At 43.3% G+C, this 23,948-nt stretch overlaps 1 protein-coding gene across 11 annotated transcripts in view; it reads left to right on the forward strand.

Moving 5' to 3' along the window:
* NCOA2 (nuclear receptor coactivator 2) overlaps nt 1–23,948 on the forward strand; it is a 1,089,938-nt gene that overhangs the window by 388,542 nt on the left and 677,448 nt on the right. For all 11 annotated transcript variants that reach the window (XM_078687164.1, XM_078687175.1, XM_078687166.1 and 8 more), the window contains one exon: nt 7,941–8,023. The gene's annotated coding sequence lies outside the window, so the exon portion shown is untranslated. The remainder of the gene's footprint in view (nt 1–7,940; nt 8,024–23,948) is intronic.

Below are 23,948 nucleotides of genomic sequence, written 5' to 3' on the forward strand. Positions count from 1 at the left end.
AACAGGGGGGGACGCACTCTCTCCAACTATCCAGACTAGTGCAGGAAATTTGGAGATGGGCCATTCCTCAAAACATCTATCTGTTAGCAGAACACCTACCAGGAGTTCAAAACCAGATAGCAGACATCTTAAGCAGACAGTCGGAACAAATACACGAATGGGAACTGCACCAACAAATACTGCAACCATTCTTCCAAAGATGGGGACAACCAGAGATAGACCTCTTTGCCACTCATCAGAACGCAAAATGCCAAAGCTTCGCGTCCAGGTACCCACACCACCTGTCGCAGGGCAATGCGTTATGGATAAATTGGTCCAACAAATTTGCATACGCTTTTCCCCCTCTCCCACTAATCCCATTAGTGGTCAGAAAGCTGCAACAACACTCAATGACCATGATACTAGTAGCACCCACGTGGGCACGACAACCGTGGTTCACCACGCTCTTGCAACTCTCACAAGTGCCACACCAAAAGCTAAGAATTCTACCCATGCACCTTACACAGAACCATGGAGAAATAATGCACCCAGATCCCACACAACGGAACCTAGCGATCTGGCTCCTGAAATCCTAGAATTTGGGTACTTAGATCTACCCCCAAATTGCATGGAGATAATTAAGCAAGCGCGACGTCCCACCACCAGAGCATGCTACGCAGCTAAGTGGAAGAGGTTTGCTATATACTGTACCACTAATAATATCAACCCTCTGGACGTATCAACAAAGGAGATTATTTGCTACTTACTACACTTACAGCAATGTAATCTCGCGTATACATCTATCAGAGTACATCTAGCAGCTATAGCAGCGTACCTACAAAACAGGCAGCACATATCCCTGTTTAGAGTGCCAGCGATTAAAGCCTTCATGGAAGGCCCTAAAAGAGTCATTCCACCAAGATTACCACCTTCCCCGGTCTGGAACCTCAACGTAGTACTCACCAGACTAATGGGACCACCTTTCGAACCTATGCATAGGTGTGAAATACAATTCCTTACATGGAAGGTGGCCTTTCTTATAGCCATTACCTCACTCAGGAGAGTAAGTGAATTACAGGCACTGACAATACAAGAACCATTCCTACAATTACATCAGAATAAAGTGGTTCTTAGAACAAACCCAAAGTTCTTGCCTAAAGTAATTTCAGCATTTCACATCAATCAACCGGTGGAACTACCAGTCTTTTTCCCAAAGCCACAGACGGTAGCAGAAAGGTCCCTACATACACTAGATGTCAAAAGGGCCATTTTGTACTACATAGAAAGGACACAAAATTTCAGGAAAACTAAACAACTATTTGTAGCATTTTCCCCAACACATAAGGGCAATCCTATCTCTAAAGCAGGCATCGCTAGATGGATTGTAAGATGTATACAAATATGTTACATAAAAGCAAAGAGAACATTAACTGTTCCTCCTAGAGCTCATTCTACACGAAAGCTAGGAGCATCTATGGCATTCTTAGGAAACATTCCCCTAGATGACATATGTAGAGCAGCAACTTGGTCTACACCACATACCTTTACAAAGCACTACTGTGTTGATGTGCTGGCTACACAACAAGCCAGAGTGGGCCAAGCTGTATTAAAAACTCTATTTCAAACAGTTGCGACAGACACGGGTGACCACCGCTAGGGAGGTAACTGCTGTATAATCTATTCATAAATGTACCATCTGCAGCCCATATGCCTCGAACGGAATATGCTACTTACCAGTATGCATCTGTTCTTGGCATAGAGGGCTGCAGAGTGGTACATGCCCTCCCTGCCTCCCCGGAAACCTGTGTTTGTCCCAACATTATCTTATTTAGATACACTTACATGGGCATATCTTTATGTAATCTACTACACTACTCCATCTAACCCTACTATGGCAAAACAATCTAAGGATGGAGCCGATGCCCATGCGCACTAACACCTAGAGGAGGAGTCATCGATGACGACAAAGACTTCTCCAGAAGAAAAACAAGTGCAATCATCCGAGCCCAACACCAGATGGCGATCTATTCATAAATGTACCACTCTGCAGCCCTCTATGCCAAGAACAGATTCATACTGGTAAGTAGCATATTCCTTATCTCTCTACAGTGATCCCCCCCTTCTTTACTGTTTTTCTTTGGATTGTCGCTCTCCCCCAAATTTGCCTGATCATGTTTCGAAAGGCTCTTGATAATTCTGCTGCAATGTACATTTTATTTAGCCAAGATCAGGAGGTGATTTTTATAGAACATTTAATTGTTTGATTTAAAGGAATTAAATTGAGATACTGAAAATTCACCATGGATTCAATGTTATGGTTTCAACTACGGTTTTTGAAGAAAATGTTTGTGTGCATATGTATATATGTGTGTATATATGTATATGCGCTATGTTTGCCTCCGTCACCTTTCATTTGTATCTGTTGGGTTTGTGGGAGGAATGCTTGTCTGTCATTCTAATATCTTAGCCTTGTAACAATGTTTTATTGGTGCCATCATTTAAGGGGTAGGTCAGCTCATCCCATTGTCATGCGATGGGGTTTTTGTAAACTTGGCTTTTATGAAATTTTCTTGATTATCAAATGTAGTAAAATGCTTTTAAAAAATCAATGTGAGGAGCTTGGTTGTGATTTATTGGAACAAAAGGAGCAACTACATTTACTTCTATTCCATTTGAGAAGTCTTCTGCTTTTACATGAAACACATTTGGAATCTGTACTGAGTTTAACAGCGGCCAATCCTAGCTGCAGTAGGTGAACACAACCTAAAATAAAAGAAGTATCAATTCAAAGGTATTGCATTGAAGTAATCTCTGTTTTTCACATCTTAAAATTTGAAATATTTTACAAAGCTACATGCTATAACATTGATCCCTGTACTCCACTACATAGAACACCTGCCCACTCCCATTCTCCCTATGACCAACAGAACCTTCCATTATGACCCCCACCCCCCTCCTCTTCTCAACACTGTGTGAACATGCCAGGCCACCCTCTTCCCCCTAATCTGTCTCACCTCCCCACAAGTACAAACACAGCTCCTGCTTCCGCCTGCTCGCCCCAGCCTTTTCTTTCCTCTTCTCCCGGCACACATTCTAGCCTCACCGCACCTCATGCCCTGACTGGATCGCCTAATCTGTCACCTCGCCATGGGTATGGTCACAACACCTACTTCAATCGGCGGTCCTGTGCCTTTCCTCCTCTCTTCTCCCAGCACACATCCCAGCCTCTCTCTGACTCTTGCCCTTACTGGATCTCCAATTGAATTCCCTTCCAATACCTGCAAATCTCCTCAAATGTAAAGTTATTCTCAAACAACTGTAAAAACCATTCCCCACTCATTAACCAAACAAGTATTTCAACTAATTTTCCCTAACACCGTCCCTGAATACCTCTCCCGATTCCCTATCTTTGCTGATTCTTCAAAGATTGATGTCCTGTCCAGGGGTGTGGAATTTAATAAAACATCCCCTTGTCCATGGGGCAGGTTGCTTTATAACTCTACTTGTCCTGTACCAAAATGTTGTGCCATGTCATGCGGCAACAGATCATGGCAGCAATCTCATTATATAAGAGCTTTGATATAGCTTCTCTGATAATGCCAGGTCTCATACCATAGTAGGGTTTGAAAACTAGCCATTCCTTTGTTGCCACGTTTCCGCAGATTGGAGCTGAAGGTAGCATTAAGCAATAGTTCCAGGGTTTGGGATGCCCATACTGAGAAAGGTTGGAACTTTACTCCTGACAATGGCAGATGTGAAACTTCTTCCAGGGTTGGGAAACGAGTGGTTGGAGGGAAAGTGAACTTGCAAACACTCAGATTTTCGCATGAGCAAATGTACACATGCACATTTGCTCATGCTGAAATGCATTAAACAAATATTTTCTAGGAGTACTATTTATTGGCCTACTTCTGTAAATTCTTGTGAATTCACGAAAGTTGTGTTTATGCACTTAATGCAAGGAGAAATACCATGGGTGCACTTTTGAGACTTTCTTTAATAATTGGGCCCTTAATAAGGTCTGGCGTTTACCATCCCCTTTGGTGTTTAACCTCTTCTGTGCGTTGGACGGCCCCCGGCCGTCTGACGTCACGGTGGTCGTGTGCAGAGGACGGCCTGGGGCCGTCTGAAACGCGCACACGTGGAATTCTCCAGCACCGCAGGGGAATTCCAGCCGCAGCGAAGCGGTTATTAAAATTCTGTCTGTCTATCTGCTGGCTTCACTGTTAGTGACAGCATTCTGCTCTTTCACAAGTAGCAAATTGGTACACCAAATAGTTTGGTTCAGTGCCGGGAACTACTGTGGCAATGTGTGCTTTTTGAAACCAAAAATGTTTTGCTTTTCCCAATGTTTGTTATAATGGTGACGGTCTGACAACTCCCACATCAATAAAGTTTTACCAAACCCATGCCAAAAGAAGTCCCACATTGAGAACACCAAAAGACTGACAGCCAATTTCAGACCTGCCCGCTTTACCAAGGCTTGTTTATTTTTATGTTTCACATAATCTTATTGAAACTAGTTACACTGATTTTCCATTATGAATATCTTTGGGAAATACTAGCATACATCAAGAGATTTGACCAAATAATGCTGCAAAGAAATGGAACCTACAATTTTACAGTAGTTTAGCTAAATGTTTTTTTCCTACTTGCATTTTTTGTGAACCTTTTATTTTGAAAGCAAAGACTCGTCAATCTTGCTTTGAAGCTTCTGCAAATATTTACATCTAATCAGAGAGCATTCTGGGAGCATTATGCATAGCCTCATGTTGTTAAACTTTGAAAACTAGTGTACACGTTTCTATACTGCAACCACTGTCCGTAGTGAAGTCGGAGCTTACAACATTTACTTGGAGTGCTCACCTTAATAATAAACGCTTTGGATTAATGAACTATAAATACAAGTTTGAACAGCATTAACACATGGACACAAATATTACCTTAACTGCAGACAGTGCCCTTCCCAGATCCATAATTGTTCACTATAGACTGCACCCAAAGGGTTTGTGCTGTAGGGGGTTGGGTCTACTTGTCCGGCAACATACACATTAAAACTTGTTGCCCTTGACCCCATCCTCACCATACGGTACAGCAGACGTTCTCGTTCATAACCGCCATTGAGAAAGAAGGGTCTTTTCAATCTCACTTTTGCTCCCATTTAGTTCCCTAACGATACCCTCTTCAGAAACATTCACTCATTGATGCAATGTCTGTTCTATAATTGTGGACCTGCAGTTAAACATTGCTTGGAGCTCTCAGACACGATTATGATATCCTAGATACCTTGGTCTTGACAAGACTTGTCTCAGTGACGCTTCAAGCAATGTCCTAGACATTCTTCTCCCACAGTGTACTCCATCCTCCATTGCGACCGAGAAGTCAGACATGGTGTTGGAGTAGCAGTAATTCATAGGGACATGTGTTAACCTTCTAATTACTTCCTACTGAGCGCTTTCTCTGCTTTCATTGTCCCACTCTTAGAACCTCTCCAAAGACTTCTAATCTCAGAATGAATGTAATTTCCGACCCTCCAGGTGAAAGCAGATCATTTGTTGAGGAAATCGTGTTTATTATTTTTTTTATTTTTTTGCAGCTTGAGACTTGTCTTTCTTGGTACCTTAAATCTACACTGCGGTGAGAAAAAATACAACAAAACTGTTAATCTTGTCTACAAAACAATTACCTATTTCAGACTGCAAAAAGCCACATACTGAAAAGAAGACATTCTCGGTTTAATACATATTCTATACTATCTACATCATCTCCTTCCTTGTCCACCTTTCCTATTTTTTCCTTTCCAGGTTTTATGAATATCTCGGATATTGTATCTTTTGATATCTGTATTATGATTTGTGTGTTTAGAAATCCGATAAGTTACCATTTCATAGTAATTTATTAATTTGATGTATTGTTTAATTCTTTTTTTACGTATTGTTTATATATTGACATGTACTTCTCAATAAGAATATACAAAAAAAACTGCCTCCATCTCCCCTGACCTAAAGAAGTCCGCAGCTGACACCAATGACCTCAACAACTTTCACCCAATATCAAAATGTCCCTTCTGGACGGTGTTAGAAAGCTTTGTAGCCTGACAGGTATCCCTTCATGTTCAGGCCGATAACCTTCTAAATGTCTTCGAGTCTAGTTTCAGACAAGTATGTAGCACTGAAGTGGCTTTTACAAATTGTGGATGATTCTTTCCTTCCTACTTGTGCTTTTGGACTTCTTGACTGCCTTTAATACAGTCGGTTATCATGCTCTGATTAGCACCCTGAAGAAGCAAATGGTTATTGATGGTCCAATCCTAAACTGGTTTGATTCCCAGTTGTCTAACTGATCACAAATAGCTAAAATAGTAAGCTTTGTTTCTAGAAAGGCTAACCTAAAGCAAGGGGTTCTATTGGGCAGGATTCTATGCCCCACCCTGTATAATCTATATCTCAAACCACTCTGAGTAACTCTGGAGTTCTTTATCCCCAATATGCTGAAAATTCCCACATCTACTTGAAGATTTCTTGCCCAAATGACATCCTTCTACTTTGCAAAATCTTCAGCAGTATTCAAAAGTGGGTGGCCAACCACCACCTAAAACTCAGCCCAACAAAAACTGAATTCTTTGTAATTACACCAATATAAAATATTCCTGCAAGAGAGGCTTGATTTCTTTTCTCCTTTGAACTGCAAACAGATCATTTGAAGAATGCTAAATCCTTGAGATGTATTCTTGACATTCGCCATAACCTTCAGAAGCAAATCATCCCATGCCATCAGGTAATTTATCAATCAGCTGGACCTGAAAATTATTCTAGGAACTGGTACTGTCCAGTTGGACTATGGATCTCTCTCCTCTCTGGTCTCCCTCAAGTACATCTGGCACGCCTGAGAGCAGTGCTTCATGCAGCTGGAAGCTTGCTAACAAGTCACAAAAGCATTTATCACATTACTCCTGTTCTTTGCACCCTAAAATTGAAGCAAGAGCCCCCTATTTAAGATTGCATGCATCACCCACAAAGCCCCCCACAATGCTGTGCCCTCCTACTGAAAATCTCACGCACTTGATGGGGATCCGGAAATACTAAAGCACTCCTGCTGGAACCTCCAACATTCAGACAAGAATGTTTTATAAAAACACGCATTGAACTCCGAATCCTCCTGTTTTAGAGACATGTATTATGATGCTATGATAATTCCTTCTCATCCCCTTTTCACTTATACAATCTAGCCAGATAGTATACCTGACTTTTCTCCCCTGATTCAAATTGCTGGACTTGAGGGCCATCTTTGTTGCTTATCTGTTATTTTTATATTGATTGTTGCCCAGATTTGTCTTATTCACTTGTGAAGCATTCTGATGCCTTTTGGGCAAGTTATATATTATATAATACTGCAAAAATAAAGATAAGATTTCCGTCTTCTAAAAGCAGGTGTAAGGCACAAACCTCCTGTGAAGACTTTTTGAGGATTGCATATTTATCATTCATAGTTACTTAAGTGGAGGTAGACAAAATCATAGACGAAAATAAGAGCATGATTTTTTTAGCAAATTACTTCATGTAACGCTGAGTGTGGACCAAGGCAGGCACGAAATAGGAATAATTTATTCGGAATGTTGGAAATGTCCACCAATTACAGTCCTCCCCTGCATGCTGCTTGCTAATGACGGCTAACTTAAATTGGTTTCTAACTGCGATTAGCAGGTACTCCTATTTTCTTTAATACTCACAGACTTTATTGAGGTTTTTATTGGATTACTATAAAAGGACCACTACCTATATGAAATATATAAACGTGCAGAATTTTATTTAATATTTGTGAAGCAATGACCTACCTTAAATTGAAACTTTATCAGAATGTGCCTCTTAAATCAGTCGTTTAATAAGATATAATGTCGCAAAGAAAGATAATGTGGTTAAGGTGCATATCAAATCCTGACTAACGCCTTATTTCCGTTTTAGAACAAAGAGGAGAATGCCTACATTTAACACATCTTTGGAGTTCAAGCAAAGCAACATAGAAGTATTTTTAGAGTAACTGAAAGGTAAGCTATTACAATAAAGAAATGCTTCTTGCTGAGCTTTACATAGGTAAAGCATGTCTGTTTTATTTTCTTTGAGCTTTTTATAGACAATGTATGTGTTTGTGTAATGTGTACTTTAATGTAAAATATGCATACTTGTGATCATAGGACACCTTTACACTATGTCACTTAACAATGTGTCTTTGTAATGTTGTGTTGAAGTCTCATAAAAAAGATTGCTTTGTTGGACATGAAAGGAGAAATTGGATCGGATGCAGGCAAGGCAAAATGAAAAAAAAATCTGATTGTTGAAATGATGCGTTAAAGAAGAAAAAAAAACCATTTAATGCTGTTTCTTGTATTGTGGAATACAGATAAGTAAACATACAGCTAATTGAATACTTAACAAGGAGAGAATATTTGGAAAGGGTATCTACTGGATTGTAAATCATTCATTGAAAGATGTTTAAAAAAAGGTGTTTAATTGTTAATCCATTAATTGAAAACCTCTTGTATTTTTTCTTTAATTCAAAAAACGAACTTGCTGATGCTCAAAATGCAGTTAGAGTTATTATTTTGCATTTTTACTTGCAAATTCATTTTTTTGCAAATAGTGTGCTGAAGTGGGAGGGCAGGAGTGTGGCACATCTGGTGTCATTGAAATAATCTGGTGCTGTGTAAGGTAATTCTATTGTTGGTCTTTTTATCCCTTTTGCACCACTTGAAGAAACTATCCGTCATAAGGATGTTGTGAAAAAATAGTTGCAGTTTTGTCGTACCACTTCACTCTAAATTAAGCAATCCCTGCAATTAACAAAGGTGTATACGGTTTTGTACCAGTTGGCAAGTGTACACGCCTATCATGTTTGGGAATTCACAAACATGGGTGTTGTCCTGAGTGCAGCTCTCATTTACGGAGATTTGTTTTCCTTGTTAGACTCACATAGTGGCCATATTGAAAGGTGCCTGGCTCAAATTTTACACGCGCCGGTCTGAAAGGAAAGGCTTAGTCAACTTGTTTTAAAGATGTTATGCTTTTGTGTTTTCCCACGGTTACTTTAGTTACTTATAGTTTATCATTATTCTCACCTAGTAGGGGAGCCTGTGTGGCGTGAAGGGGTTTCTGGTCCCCAGTTTGCCCCGTTTCATTACCCATCAGTTTTAAAACATCCAAAGCGTTTTATTGCGCTTCGAAAACTTGGCCACGCCCCTTGATGCTGGCCCATTTAAAGGACAGTGTAGTGGGTCTACGCTGAAGGCATGCCAAAGGCAAGGCCGTCTGCACTCGTCCGTGGCCGGACTACGGTCTGCGCCAGGACCCCTGGCCGTTTCCCCATTGTGGTGAACTTGAAGGAAGCTCTCCTGAAACCCTGCAGCATAGGTGGGCATAAGTATTGTGACATTCATAATTTTAACTCCACTCCAGGCCATTTTTTCTGTCCTACACAGAACTTTCTGGACACACCCTGGACCTGGTCTGGTCCACCATCCATCTTATGACACTAAGAGGCATCACGCCCTGTGCGTGGCCTGACCACTATTGTATCAACCTTATACTTTCTCTCACTAAGCGCAATGCTTGACCCCAGACTGGAAATAAGTTCGTAATTGGTCAAAAATCGCGTGCCCCCCACTAGTAAACATCCTCCGAGATAGCCCCCTCAAGAAGCCGGTGACAACGGACATTGATGGGTGGACCGAAGCCATTTCCAGCCGGCTTCTTTCTGCCATAAATAAAGTAGCCTCAGAAAGAAAAAGAAAAACTGGTAATAAAGGCAAAGGCACTCCATGGTTTACGGAAGAGCTCTGGGCCTTAAAACGTGCGCTTCGACACCATGAACGACAGTGGCGCAAAAACTATGAGCCTCAGGCCCTCGTGGAGTACAGAGCTAAAATCGCCATCTACAAAAAGGCGCTCCTCTGTAGGAAGGCGGATTACTTTGAAAACAGGATCCTAGTAGCAACCAATAAACAAAAAGAAACGTTTAAAATCCTGAAAGAACTAAGCCAAAAACAGTCACTGGCGTCACCATCTAACCAAGTACAATGCAATTAGTTCTTATCATATTTCTCCACTAAAATCCGGGGCATCCTGATTGAGATTGACAATCCCCCATTTAAGCAACCACCCACTGCAGAGGAGGTCCCCCAAGGAAAGAGAGTAGAAATGCTCTCCAACACCCTCCGATGCATTGCCACAAAAATCAAATCTGGCTCACCTGCCAACCCCTGCCCCCCTAGGATCTTTAATCTAGCTCTCCCAGAAATTGAGGAAGAAATCCTTGCCCTGTTGAACCTTTCCCTGGAGACTGGGAAGGTTCCAAGTTACTTTAAAGAAGCCTGAATTCTCCCCCTGCTCAAAAAGGCAGGCACGGATACATCCAATATGAAAAACTACAGACCCATTTCCCAACTCCCTTTTCTTGCAAAAATCTTAAAACAACATGTCCTGTAAAATCTATCCAGGTTCATGGAGGATCACCACCTCCTGGGGGACAGGCAGGCTGGTTTCCGAGCACACCATAGCACAGAATTGGTGATGCTATCAGTGCTTGATGATATCAGGATGACTGCTGACAACAAAAGCCTTGCGTCCTAGTCCTCCTTGACCTGTCGGCAGCGTTCGATACGGTCAACCATGCCCTGCTCCTGTAAAGATTAAGAATAATTGGAATTGGGGGATCTATCATACAATGGATCACCTCATTCCTGACGAACCGCACCCAAAGAATTCAAATGGGAGACTGGGTCTCCGAGAGAGGTCCTATTCCCTGTGGAGTCCAACATGGGACGGCTCGATCACCCCTCCTATTTAACATATATCTCAGACCTCTAATTAACGCCCTCTCAGCTATGGAGTGCCAAGTTTTCAATTATGCGTACGATACACAAACCATTCTGCAAATTGAGTACACCCCTGAAGCACACTCCCGGGGGAAAGATGTTCTACGTTTCACGGTAAACTGAATGACCACTAGTTCACTCAAAATTAACCCTGACAAAACCGAGGTCTTGGCCATGACTGACGTTCACAACGCTTGGAACTCCCTCTACTGGCCTCAGGAGCTGGGCGACTCTCCAGCCTCAGTCCCAGTGGTTAAAAGTCTAGGAATCCAAGTAGACGCCAAACTTACATTGACCTATCAAGTTTCCAATGTGTTTGGAACCTGCGTGGGCCTACTCAGGCTATTAACCCCTTGGTTGCTGGGTGTTTTCCCCCCCCCCCCCGCTGTGCGGGGTGAGGGGGGCCGCGCGGCCCCGCTGTGCTGTTGACGAGCTTGAAATTAAATGAAATGATGAAATGATTACGCACTTGTATAGCGCACGACTACCCGTAGGCATCTCGCCGCTTGTACGAATACCGCCGAGGAACCCTTCCTGGCCTTTCCCTGTGATGAGCCCACTCCTGGGCACCCCCAAGGTAAAGTATGGCATCCTCAGCGTTGTTGGGTCCGTTGTAGAGATTAAGCAAGCTATTACCCAGAGGTGCAGAGTGGGGCTCATGATTAGAATAGGCACCGAGGCGAGAATTATCAGGTCCGAGGAAATTGAGCCCGAGACCCGCCGAGGCGGGAATTGAACCCTGGTCCCGGCCAGACTACTGCATCAGGGTCTGCCGCTCTAACCATTGAGCCACACTTCTCTTCCCCGTGTGCGAACGTTACAACGGCTGTGATGAGCTCAGCTCAACCGTCCCTCATGACGAGCTGAGCTCGTCAAAAGCACACGAGGGGTTAAGGAGACTCTCCCCTATCCTCTCCTTCTCTACCATGAGAATAGTTGTGACTGCCATGATCTTGGCTCGCCTCGACTATGCCAATTTGCGCTACATTGGACTACCAGACTCCCTAGTGGGCAATCTCCAGATAGTCATGAATGACGCCGCCAGGCTTATTTTTAAACTTCCTAGGCACACGCGAGCATCACCCCTTCTACAACGCCTCCACTGGCTGCCCATAAAACTTAAGGCCAAATTTAAGGGCCCCTGCATTGTTCCCAAGGCTCTTCACGGTCAGGCATCCATGTGTATCAAACAATGACGTGAGAAATACATCCTAGGCCGCTCGCTAATGTCCTTCATGGAGGGCCTCTTAAATTGCCCACGCTTCAACTATGTCACCAAAGGAGGACGAGTCTTCTCTATCCTCCTACCCACTCTCTGGAACAGGCTGCCGAGCCAACTCCGCGCGGAAAGCTGCCTTCTTCCTTTCAGAAAAAAAACTGAAAACCATTCTTTTCACAGAAGCTTGGGCATAACTATCTTTTACTCGCCTGGATCTGATGCTGTTCTTCTTGTAGCGCTTGGAGACCTTTCGGTAATAAGCGCTCTACAAATCCAAATTAACAATAACCATAACCTGCACCTGTCCGTTGCCGGACTGCGCTCTGCGCCAGGACCCCTGGCCATTTCCTCATTGTGGTGTACTCGAGGGAAGCTCTCCTGAAACCCTGCAACATAGGTGAGCATAAGTATTGTGACATTCATTATTTTATTTGTCCTACCTGCATTATATTTTTAATCTGATCCTTATCCCTCTACTAGAATTGAATACATCTCCGCTTCCTCCTTCCTTCATCCTGGAGTCGAGGTGTTCACCTCACTCATTCAATGCCCACTTTTGAACTCATGATCTCTTATCAAGAATAAATATGAATTCTCTGATTTCATCGACTATCAGGCCCTTGCTTTAATCTTTGTAACAGAGACCTGGGTTGATGCTTCATTGGACCCTTACATAAGAGTTGCCTTTTCAGATATCTTTGATATTGCCAGAATAGATCGACAAGCCAAACGCGTCGGTAGGATCGCAATTTTATATCTCGACCATTTTAATCCACCTTTCAGCTTGTCGCCCAGCTTGATTGTGAAGCCCTTTTGTTCAATTTGAAACTCAACAACTCTAACTCCTTTAATGGCATCCTCGTCTATCGCCTCCTTGGACCTAGAGAAAAATTCATCCAAACTCTACCGGTGTTGACTGATTCCTGCACTGAGCTCCCCAATTTTACTATTTTGGGTGATTTAAATTTTCAGTTAGAGCTATTCGAAAACAGTGACATGGAACACCTAGTCAATAGCCTCCATGGTTTTGAACTCATTCAGATTGTAAACCTACCAACTCGTCAGGCCAACCACACATTAGACGGAGTATTCACCAATAACTCAGATTTTTTTTTGTGAAAAACTTCTACCACTAACTTAGACAGACAATAAAGACATTTTTCTCAAGCTTAAAGTCTCATTTAATAAGTACCTTGGTCGCAAAACGTATACTTCTTCCAAGTTCTGCCCTTGGCAGAAAATTGACAAACGGGAACTCAACATTGTTTAGAATTCAAGTCCTATATTAGGAAGTAATGTAGACTCAGCCACCACTAATTTCACTGACTGGATTGACTCCATAGTCACCCTACTGGCCCCTGGAAAAACGGTAACTAACCATGGAAAGAAACAGTCTGCCCCTTGGTACTCAACGGGCCCAAGAATACTCAAACAAAATGTAGTCATCATGAACATAGTGGAGAAAAGACTACTGTCCTGAAAAAAAAAATCTAGTGTAAATCTATCATTAATAATTTTAAATTTCTAATCATTTCAGAAAAATCGAGATACTTTACAGACAAAATCAATAGGCTGAAAGACTCCACCAAGAAGCTGTTTAAAACTGTAAAAACCTTATAGAACTGTAGCAATAATGCCATCAGTCCTGATCAGTCCCTATGCAACAAACTAGCTGATTTCTTTCAGTCTAAGGTAAACCTTATTTTTCAGGATTACACCTCTAATCATAATGTTACCTCTATGGATGTTCTCACCCTAACACCTACATCTTTAGAAGTGTTGGAAGCTAATATATGTGCTGCTCCTAATGTTCGTACTAACTTTACCCCCCTCTAAGGAGGCAGTAGCCAAACTCATTGAAACCACCAAATCTGATGCGCCACCCGACCCCTGCCTTCCCCTTGTTTTACATGTGGTTTCTAACAGTGTCAGTCAATCTTCATAAACAGCTGAATAAAATAGTGGTTTCAGGATACTTTCAGACACATGGAAAAAGACTTCGGTACTTCATTGGCTACAAAAACCCTCTCTTTTTTTATTTATTTTTTATTTATTTTTTCTGTCCTCATCTCACCTTGGATCTGAGCAGATTTAACATGCCGTCTAATATGGATCCGTGCGCCCTTCGACTTACTGCATAGATCACGCCCCCAGGGCTTCCTCACGTGGTTGAGGTCAGTTGTAATCATTGGACCGGGGTACTGCCATCATTAATCTAGTGATTTATCAGATATAGACGTTGACCCCAGTCTAAAAGGGGAGACAAGATGTTAACCTGTGTTCCTTCTCTCTCTCCCTGGTCCATACGAGCGATCTTTAGTATGACTTTCACCCAGTTTTCTCTGTTGGGGGGGGGGGGGGGGGGGGGGGGTCTTTCCACCTTAGACAGATCTCTCTCCTGGCTATGATTATCAGATATAGTAATAGGCCTTTGTCTATCTGAGAGAGCGCCTCAGCTATAGAATCATTCATACCAAAAATGACCAAGTTAATATCCATAACCAAATCTGTGGCAAAAATAACAGTCAGTATTTCCCTCACATTCATACACAATAAACTTAGTTCCGGGCATTCAAAAAACATATGGACATCATCTGCTTTATCAGTTTTGCATCTAGGGCATTTTGGAGTCTGAATTGGGGCAAACTTCGCTATTCTGTCCGGGGTGAAATAAAGCCGATTTAACACAAAAAAGTGATTCCTCTTTAACCTTTAATAAATTTGTATAGTAGTTTAAAGGAAGATTCAAATCTTTCTTCTGTAGGGCTGGACTGGGGGAGGGAATTCCACACAGCACTTTGAGACGGGACCTCTCTATCCTCCGCCTCGAGGATCCTTGCATACCAATAAGATTTTTCTTTTTTTCTTGGTTGCGGGTCTAGAAAAAGCTGCTCGAGGTCCCAATTCATTTTGATCTCACCCTCTTCCGCCTCATACCATGATCACAACTGGAGGAACTTAAATCTAGAGAAAGTAGGTCCAATCTTAGCCACTAAAACTTCCCATGGAAGTAAACCATCTGAGTAAACCAGATCTGACCATGTCCGCAGTCCCGCCTTCTTTAATGGGGTCGCTAAGCTGTCCTTTAAACACTCCGGGGTCCCTGGGGAGTCCCATATTAGGGCAAGATTGGAGAAGTACCCCAAACCCCAGATTCTCCTCAGTTTATGCCATGTTAACAAGGCGGTTTTCAAAACCTTTAGGCGTACTCGTTTGAAAAATCTGGGTTCCCCAAACTTATACAGGAACTGACCTTGCCTGTTGTCCCCCTCTACCGAAGCCATTTCCCTCAATAAGCTGCCCCACTTAGTTTCGGCTGGTGTTGTGAGTAACATCCTTGCCCCCTTAAACTGAAATGCCATTAGGTACCTGTTGACATCCGGTAGAGCCAAGCCACACTTCAGAAGCTTCCTTCTCAACTTCTTCCAGGACAATCTTGCACTTTTTTGTCCCCATATAAAACTTCCGATCTTACCCTGAATTTTATTGATAGCCTTCTGTGAGAAGGTAAGGGGGATTGTATTGAACAAATAGATCAGTTTGGGGAGGACCGGCATCTTTACTAGGTTCACCCTACCATAAATGGACAATGGGAGATTTTTCCATCTTGCAAAGAGGTACTCTGTCTTTTTCTACCTTAGCTAAATTTAGCGCGGGGATTTTCTTCAGGTCTTTTACAATTTTGATCCCCAGATTCCTAAACTCCTCGCTTTCTAGACCTCCCCCAGATCCAGAAGTGTTCCCCCAGATCCAGAAGGGTTCTGAAAAATCTCTTACTTAATATTAACATGGTGGATGTGTGGAGAGCAAAGATGGGGGATACACAGGGTTTCACTTTTCATAGTAAAAAGTACCATCACTTACCAAGAATAGACTATGTTTTGGTCAATAAAGAAGCCCTAGACAATATCCAAAGTATTACTGTAGCACCTAGTCATCTTTCGGATCATGCCCCTCTGCTTTTTGTTTTCTCCACTAGTAGCCCCTCTCGGCAACCAAGATGGACTTTGAACAGAGCCCACCTGATGGGCATAGAGGTTATCCAGACAATAAAAGCGGCCTCTATTGAATTTTTTTCTTTCAATATAGGGTCTGCTTCAATAGACCAAGTCTGGGACGCATACAAAGCCAATTTGGGAGGGCGGCTGGGCACTCAGATAGGAATTAAAAACAAGAAAAAGGCCCTAGAATTACAGTCCCTAGAGACAAGAATAACGGCTCTTGAAAGGGAAAGGAATCGTATAATTCAAGAGAGCCCCAGGGACCTGGCGGAACTAGAGGAGGATCTTGGGATTGCAAGACAGAAACTAAGGATCTTCTTGGATGAGAAATGTAAGGCCCAGTGGCAAACTCGGAATATGGAGAACTTTGAATACGAGGAAAGAGCTGGGGCACTACTAGCCTGGAAAGCAAGATTGGACCAAGCAAAAAATGATATAAACAAACTTATCATAGATAATATGGGAACAAAATCAAGTAACTCTGAAGAAATGCAGGAATGTCTTTGGTCTCTATTCTCAACTCTGTATAGTGAGGATATAACACCTTCTTCAGAAGCAATCCGCTCTTGGCTAAGTGATAAGTCCATGCCGGTCTTAACTAAAACAGCTAAAGACTTATTGGAAGCATCCACCTCAGTGGAAGAGGTAAAGGCTCAAATCAAGAGAGCAAAAAATAAAAAAGCAGCTGGCCCTGACTCTCTTCCTAATGAGATTTATAAACTTTTAGCCGATGAGCTTCTGCCTACCCTTCAGATCCTTTTTAACTCAGTTTATTCCACTTCCGGGGTGGTACCGAATTCCTGGAAAGAGGCCACAATAGTCTTATTATTGAAGCCAGGGAAAGACCCCTCTTTAGCTGATTCCTCTCTCCCTGCTGAATGCAGACTATAAAATCTTCATGGGCATTCTAGGGAGGTTGGCAAAACTGGCACCAAGCCTAGTAAATACTGATCAGAAGGGTTTTATGAAAGGAAGGTTCATACAGGAGCAAACCCAAATCCTGATTGGCAATATCGATCTGGCCGAGAGAAGGAATGATCCGCTAGCAGTGGTGGCCCTTGATGCCGCTAAGGCATTTGACCGAGTGTGTTGGAGATTTCTTTGGGGGGTATTAGAGACGGTGGGGATGGGCCCAATATTCACCCAGACTCTAAAAAAAATGTTATACAGGGGCATCAGCAAAAATCTTGTTAAATGGCTCCCTGATTCCGAGTTTTGAAATAAAGAGGGGAACAAGGCAGGGATGCCCTCTCTCCCCTCTTTTGTTCAATATTTATATAGAACCTCTGGCTCAAATGATCAGGTTGGACAATGGCATCAGACCATTAAATCACAAGATTATCTGTGTAAAATAGCTCTCTAGGCAGATGATGTTATTATATATACGAGTGACCCCAATATTGCCATTCCTCGGATAGAGATTCTGTTACAGGAGTTTGGCTTATTGTCAGGGTACCTCGCCAACCCGGCCAAAACAGAGATTACAAAAACCCTCTCTTGACCCCCAGGATGTGAAGAGCTACCGGCCCATTTCCTTCCAATATCCTGGAGAAGGCAATGAATGAGGTGATAATGTTTTTTCTGAATGATAACCATCTTCGTTCGCGGCTGCCACAGAGGAAATCAGAATGATAGTCAATAAGGGAGGGAATACTGCGCTGATTCTTCCCGATTTTGTTGGACAAGTTTGATAAAGCTAACCATTCATTACTTATCAACCTACTAGAGAGCATTGACATTAAAGACTCAGCACTTGCCCTCCTTTGTTCCTTTCTGTGTGACAGAGCAGTTGGTCGCTGTCGGGCGACATATCTAAGAACCCTTCTCTCTCCTGTGTTGTGTACCCCAAGGATCTGCCCTAAGCCCTACACTTTTTAATGCCTATGTCCCCACCCCGGCCAACCTGATCCTGGCTTGAGGCTTTTTTGTTATTTCTTATGCTGACTATGTGCAAATAGTAGTGTCAGTCTCATCCAATGTTTAGTTGATGGCCAAAAAGTTTAACACCTGCTTGACGCAAATAGTGATTTGGATGTAGAAAAAACTGTCTTAAATTAAACTCATACAAGACGGAGGTGCTACTATTTGGAAAGAATACCCCCCTTTGGAACACGCCCAACATAGGTCCACTTCCTCCACCAGTGCCAGAGGCAATAATTTTTCTTAGCCGCACTCCCTCCCTCATATTCCATCATTCGAGCGGACCGACCGGAGGGCCGAAGAGGTGGTGGAGTGGCCTTGATAGCTCATACCGACTCTCACCTTCAGATTCTTCCTTTTCCCCCCATCTCTGAAGTGGACTGCTTGATAATCCGCTCCAGCTCTTACTCGGCCCCCCTCACTGCTGTCCTTATCTATCGCCCCCCTCAACCCACTCCCACTTTTGTTTCCAGCCTCCAGGAGATTCTTGCAACACTGGTCATTAACAACTCATCAGTTTTGGTGTTGGGCGACTTTAATTTCTGGCCCAACGATCCGGCCGAAAGCCCTTTATCCAAAGAATTTACTGATCTTATGACCAGCCTTAATTTTATTCCCCATGTTCACAGCCCTACCCACGTGCATGGCCATCTACTCGACCAGATTTGGACCCTGAACATCCCCACTACCCCCCCCACCATCTCCCCCTGTTCTTGGTCGGACCATTTTTTAATTTCCTTCTCCCTTACTTTAGCTCCAGCGACCAAACCTGCCCTTCCCAAGAACACCTGGGTTAGGAAATGGGGCAAGGCAGACTTGCCATCTTTCTGCTCATCCCTACTTAATTCTTGCCCCGACCTTTCTGGCCTCGCCGCCCCGGTCCAAATGGCCACTATCGACAGCTGGCTGATCCAGGCAGGCGATGACTTCGCTCCTCTGAGGCGGATCACGGTCAAGCGAGCCCATGCTGCTAACCGTTGGTTCACCTCTGAGCTTAAGGAGAAGAAACTTGCCGCACGCAGAGCAGAGCGTGCTTGAAGAGATTATTGTCCCGTCAAAAAAATCACCTATCTCTCCGTGCTCAAGGCATACAAGCAAGGCATCCTTGACGCCAAGACCCTGTTTTATTCTAACAAGATACTGGCAGCAGAATCTCAAACCAAAGAGATCTTTGCCACGGTACACGAGCTCGCCTCATCTAATAGAGTTACGGCCTCGATTCCCCCTTCCCAATCGCTTTGCGACTCACTCAACGAGTTTTTCGTTGACAAGGTCGCAAAGATTAAGGCCAATATCCCCCTCCCTTCCCCTACCTTCACTAATCCTTCCCCACCTGCTGTCATTTCCAAACTCACTTCCATTCCTCCCCTCACTGAGGTCACGCTTCTTCCCTTACTTCACAAGATAAAGTCCGGCTCCCCCCTAGACTTTGCCCCAGCCCATATTTTGAGAGAAATCTTCCTAAACTGTCCTACCCCCCCCCCCTCACTCTCCTGAATGATTCACTCAGCAATGGAGTGGTCCCCACTGCTCACAAATTTGCGGCCGTTATTCCCATCCTTAAAAAGCCCGGTGCCGACCCTTCATCCCCCTCTAACTACCGTCCTATCTCCCTTCTGCCCTACCTGGGCAAGGTTCTAGAAACCCATGTCACCAGCACCCCGAGCACCTACGTGGAAGCCAACCACTGCCTCTCCCCCCGGCAGGCGGGTTTTCGCCCCCTCCACTCTACGGAGAAGGTGGTGACCTCAGTGATGGACTGCCTACGCAAGGGCATTGATACCAACCTTCCACAGGCCCTCATCCTTTTAGATCTGTCCGCCGCTTTTGACACGGTGGACCACTCCATCCTCCTTACCCGTGTCAGGGCGGCGGGCATAGAGGGCCTGGCCCTCGCCTGGCTTGAGTCCTTCCTGAGTGATAGGGCTCAGGCGGTCCACCTAGCTGGTTTCACTGCTGCCCCTCGTAGGGTCGTATGTGGAGTCCCCCAAGGTTCCTCACTTTCTCCCCTTTTGTTTAATTTATACATCTACCCCCTTATTTTTTTGTTACAGCAGCTTGAGGTCACGGTGTTTAATTACGCCGATGACCTCCAGCTAATTTTTAACCTCTCCCATTCTCCCTCCTCATCGCTGAACGTCCAATCCGTCATGCTGGTCATCCAAGATTGGATGAACTGCAACCACCTCAAACTCAATCCGGACAAGACGGAACTAGTCCTGACCGGAGGTGGTTGCAGTCCCTGGTCCCCCTCCCACTGGCCTCCCTCACTTGGTGTTCCTCCAATCCCCGTCCCTAAGGTCAAAACCCTAGGCATTTTTCTGAATTCCTCACTTTCCGTCCATTCACAGGTTAATTCAGTTGTTTCCTCCAGTTTTTTTTCCCTCAGAACCATTAGGAAGATCTCTCGCTTCTTTTCCCTACCCGCTCTCAAAATTATAGTGATGGCTATGGTGCTCTCGCGCCTTGATTACGGCAATATCATCTATAACGGCGCCCCAGCCTATGCCATTCACCGTCTGCAGCTAGTGCAGAACCAGGCCGCCCGCCTGATTCATGGCCTGCCTAAATTCCACCGCGTTACTCCTTTGTTGCAGGCCCTGCACTGGCTGCCGGTGAAAGAACGAGCCTTGTTCAAGCTTGGCTGCAACACCTTTCAGGCCAAAATGGGCACCGCTCCGGAGTTCATCTGCTCCGCCATCAAGCCCTACATGCCGGGCAGAGAGCTCCGCTCCTCTCATCAGGCCTTGTTAACTACCCCCCGTTTCAGAAAGAAAAAGGCAGGCGGAACAAAATTCGCAGTTCTCGCTCCTGCGTTCTGGAACTCTCTCCCGACGGAACTCCGTGGGACACCCTCCTACACTGAGTTCCGGAAAGGTCTAAAAGCTCTGCTATTCTCCCGAGCTTATAATGCCTAGACCCCTTCTGCTCCTGTTGGCTTCCCTGCAATCCAAAAAGCGCCAAGAAACCGCGTGGTAAAAATGCGCTATAGAAATGTTTTTAAATTCAAATTCAAATTTAGGAGTCTCGTTTGATGGAAAACTCTGCTTTTATGATCAAATCAACTAGGTTACTGCCTCTTGTTTCTTTCTGCTTAGAACTCTGGAAAAGATCTTTCGCTTCAGTGCCCCTGGCTTGCAAAATGGCCATCCTGGCACGTGTCATCTCAAGGATTGATTACTGCAACGCTCTGTACATTAGTATCCAGCAGGGCCTACTGCAAAAACGTAAATCCCTTCAAATTGCAGCAGCCAGACTGTTTGTGAAAATTCCTAAATTTAGCCTGGTCTCCCAAATAATCTTTAGCCTCCACTGACTACCAATCTGTAAGAGGATTAAATTCAAAGCACTCTGACTGGTCCATAAAGCTCTTTATAAGGCTGGCCCTGAATATTTCCAAAAGATCTTATGCTGGCATGTGCCCAGCCGCAATCTTCAGTCCAGCTCAGCCAGTTGGTGGCCAGCCCCAGAATTAATAAAGCCTGATAGGGTGGTAGGAGTTTCTCCGATTCTGACTGTAAACTACGGAACTCCATGCCCCTTCAATGAAGATCCCAGTCAAATTTGCAACAATTCAGGAAAATGTTAAAAAAACCTTGACTTTTCACACTCTTTTCCTAATAGGTCTCTGTTTTTGTTGGCTCTCTTGGACGCTAGCATCAAGGCGCCTCCAGGCATTTGTGCGCTTTAGAAGCTACTTACCTGCTTACTTGTCTTTTAAATTGTCTTTAAAAAAATAAAATATATATATATATATATATATATATATATATATATATATATATATTACGCTCGAATCCCTCCAACGTCGGGAAAGGAAAACAGCACTCAGGTAGTGACAGAAAGACAGCGGATTTATTAATCACAGCAGCAAAACAAACGTTTCGGCTAACGACTTCTTCAGTGTATCAACCTACACAAACACATTACTGGATTAAATAAAGTTGTGAATGCTTGAGTAAACATCAACAAGGGGTCAGCCCAACTAACACCAAGACGGGCGCCATCTTGGAATGGTTTCCTAATATAGGAACTAATGCAGAGTCATACCGTGAATCGGTAAACATACATACATACTGGGCAAATAATAAATACTCAAAATGTATATACATGTAAATAAATCAACATATAGGTACATTGAAGCCGTGGATCGGCAATTACCCCTTAAAAAAGGATGTATGTCAAGCAACAAACACCCACATACTTATTGATATTCAATTATCATCATAATAAACCATAGACATGTTATTGCGTATATCATTTCACTACAACTTGCAATAATTGATGGCAGCAACAACTCAAATATTTAAAGCTGTCAACGAATCACAGTCGTGGGAGATGAATTATGAAATAAAGCGGTAACCATTTAAGCTTAAAAAACAACCAGTTGTCTATTTAGTGTGGAGCAGGAAACAGTAGATATTTTGAATTTTAAATAGTAGGATAGAAAAAGAAGAAAAAGATCTTCATGATAAATTAAATAATCAGCTCATCATATATTTTGATGAATAATCAGTTTCTTGTAATTCATCTAGAGAATCAAAGTTTATAGACACCAAGGAATTGAGTAATTAAGTGAAAAGATAGCGGGACAAGCTAATCCAAAAGGTCATAATCATAACCAAAATTAGCAGATCACATAATTGGAAAGCACTCATAATCCAGTTACAGGGAAAGACATTATTATGCATGTAGATATATATGCCTTGTATGATGCAAAGGGGACATGCACTAAGGAGATCTCCTAATCATTCTTATTTGAACCTTAACAGTAGCAATCATGCACGGACATTTATATAATGGTAGGTAGCCATCCACATATCATTCAGAAAAGACATTAGATATTAACATGTCATTTTCCAAGATGAACTACCATGTCCTCTCCGCTATTCATGCCCTTCGGGTATTTTGTGGACAGGTCAATAATATATCTAGATTCAAGACGTCTCAGTCTTCTCAGTCTGTCCCCGCCCCGTGGATTAAATGGAACATGATCTAGCCCAAAGAAGCGTAGTTTATTCCTGTCCTTGTTATGATGTTCCGCAAAATGCCGTGCTACTGGGTAAGATGGATCTACTTTATTGCCCTGAGGTGCTCCAATATTCTTAACTTAAGTTGGTTGATAGTACTCCCTATGTATTTCATGCCGCAAGGACAAATCAAACAGTATACGGCATATGTAGTACTACAAGTAATGAATTTATGGATTTTATCAGTTCATCCTGCATCAGGGATCTCATAATGGAGTACCCTTCGGCTGTTCACACAGGCTTTACATTTCCCACTGGGAAAGAAACCGCTCATTTCCTTTAGGGTATTGGGTTGATTAGTAAGGGGCTGTAGATGACTGTGTACCAGCGTATCACCCAAGGACCTAGCCTTACTAAAGGTCACTAATGGGTGTGGTGGCAGATCTTCTTTTAGAACATCATCTGTAAGCAAGATGTGCCAGTTTTTGCGCATCATTGCTTTCAGTCTCTCAGCACCCGTGGAATATGGTGTAATCATCCTGAAAACGTTTTTCTCATTAGTTTCAATCCCACCCAGTTTCTTTTTAAGTAGATCTTTCCTGGGAATCCTTTTCACTTTCTTCAATGTATTCTGTAGAAGTGACTCACCATACCCTCTGAGGCGAAAGCGGGTTAGGCAATCCGAGGCAGCCGCCTCGAATTCCTGATCTTGGGTACTATATCTCTTTATCCTCAGAAGTTCCCCATATGGGATACTCTTGATCAATTTAGGAGGGTGCACACTTGTGGCGAAGAGAATAGAATTGCCCGCTGTTTCTTTGCGATGCAGCGAGGTGTCGATATGGCACTCCTTAATATACACCCTTAGGTCCAAGTAGTTGGCTGCCACCCCGCTAATTGTCCCAGACAGGTGTATATTATAGATGTTATCATTAAGGGAGTCGATGTATTTTTCAGCCATATCCTTGGTCCCCTGCCACACGATGAACAAG

Source organism: Lissotriton helveticus, chromosome 4_1 (genome assembly GCF_964261635.1).
Source record: "Lissotriton helveticus chromosome 4_1, aLisHel1.1, whole genome shotgun sequence".
Taxonomy (NCBI): Eukaryota; Metazoa; Chordata; class Amphibia; order Caudata; family Salamandridae; genus Lissotriton; species Lissotriton helveticus.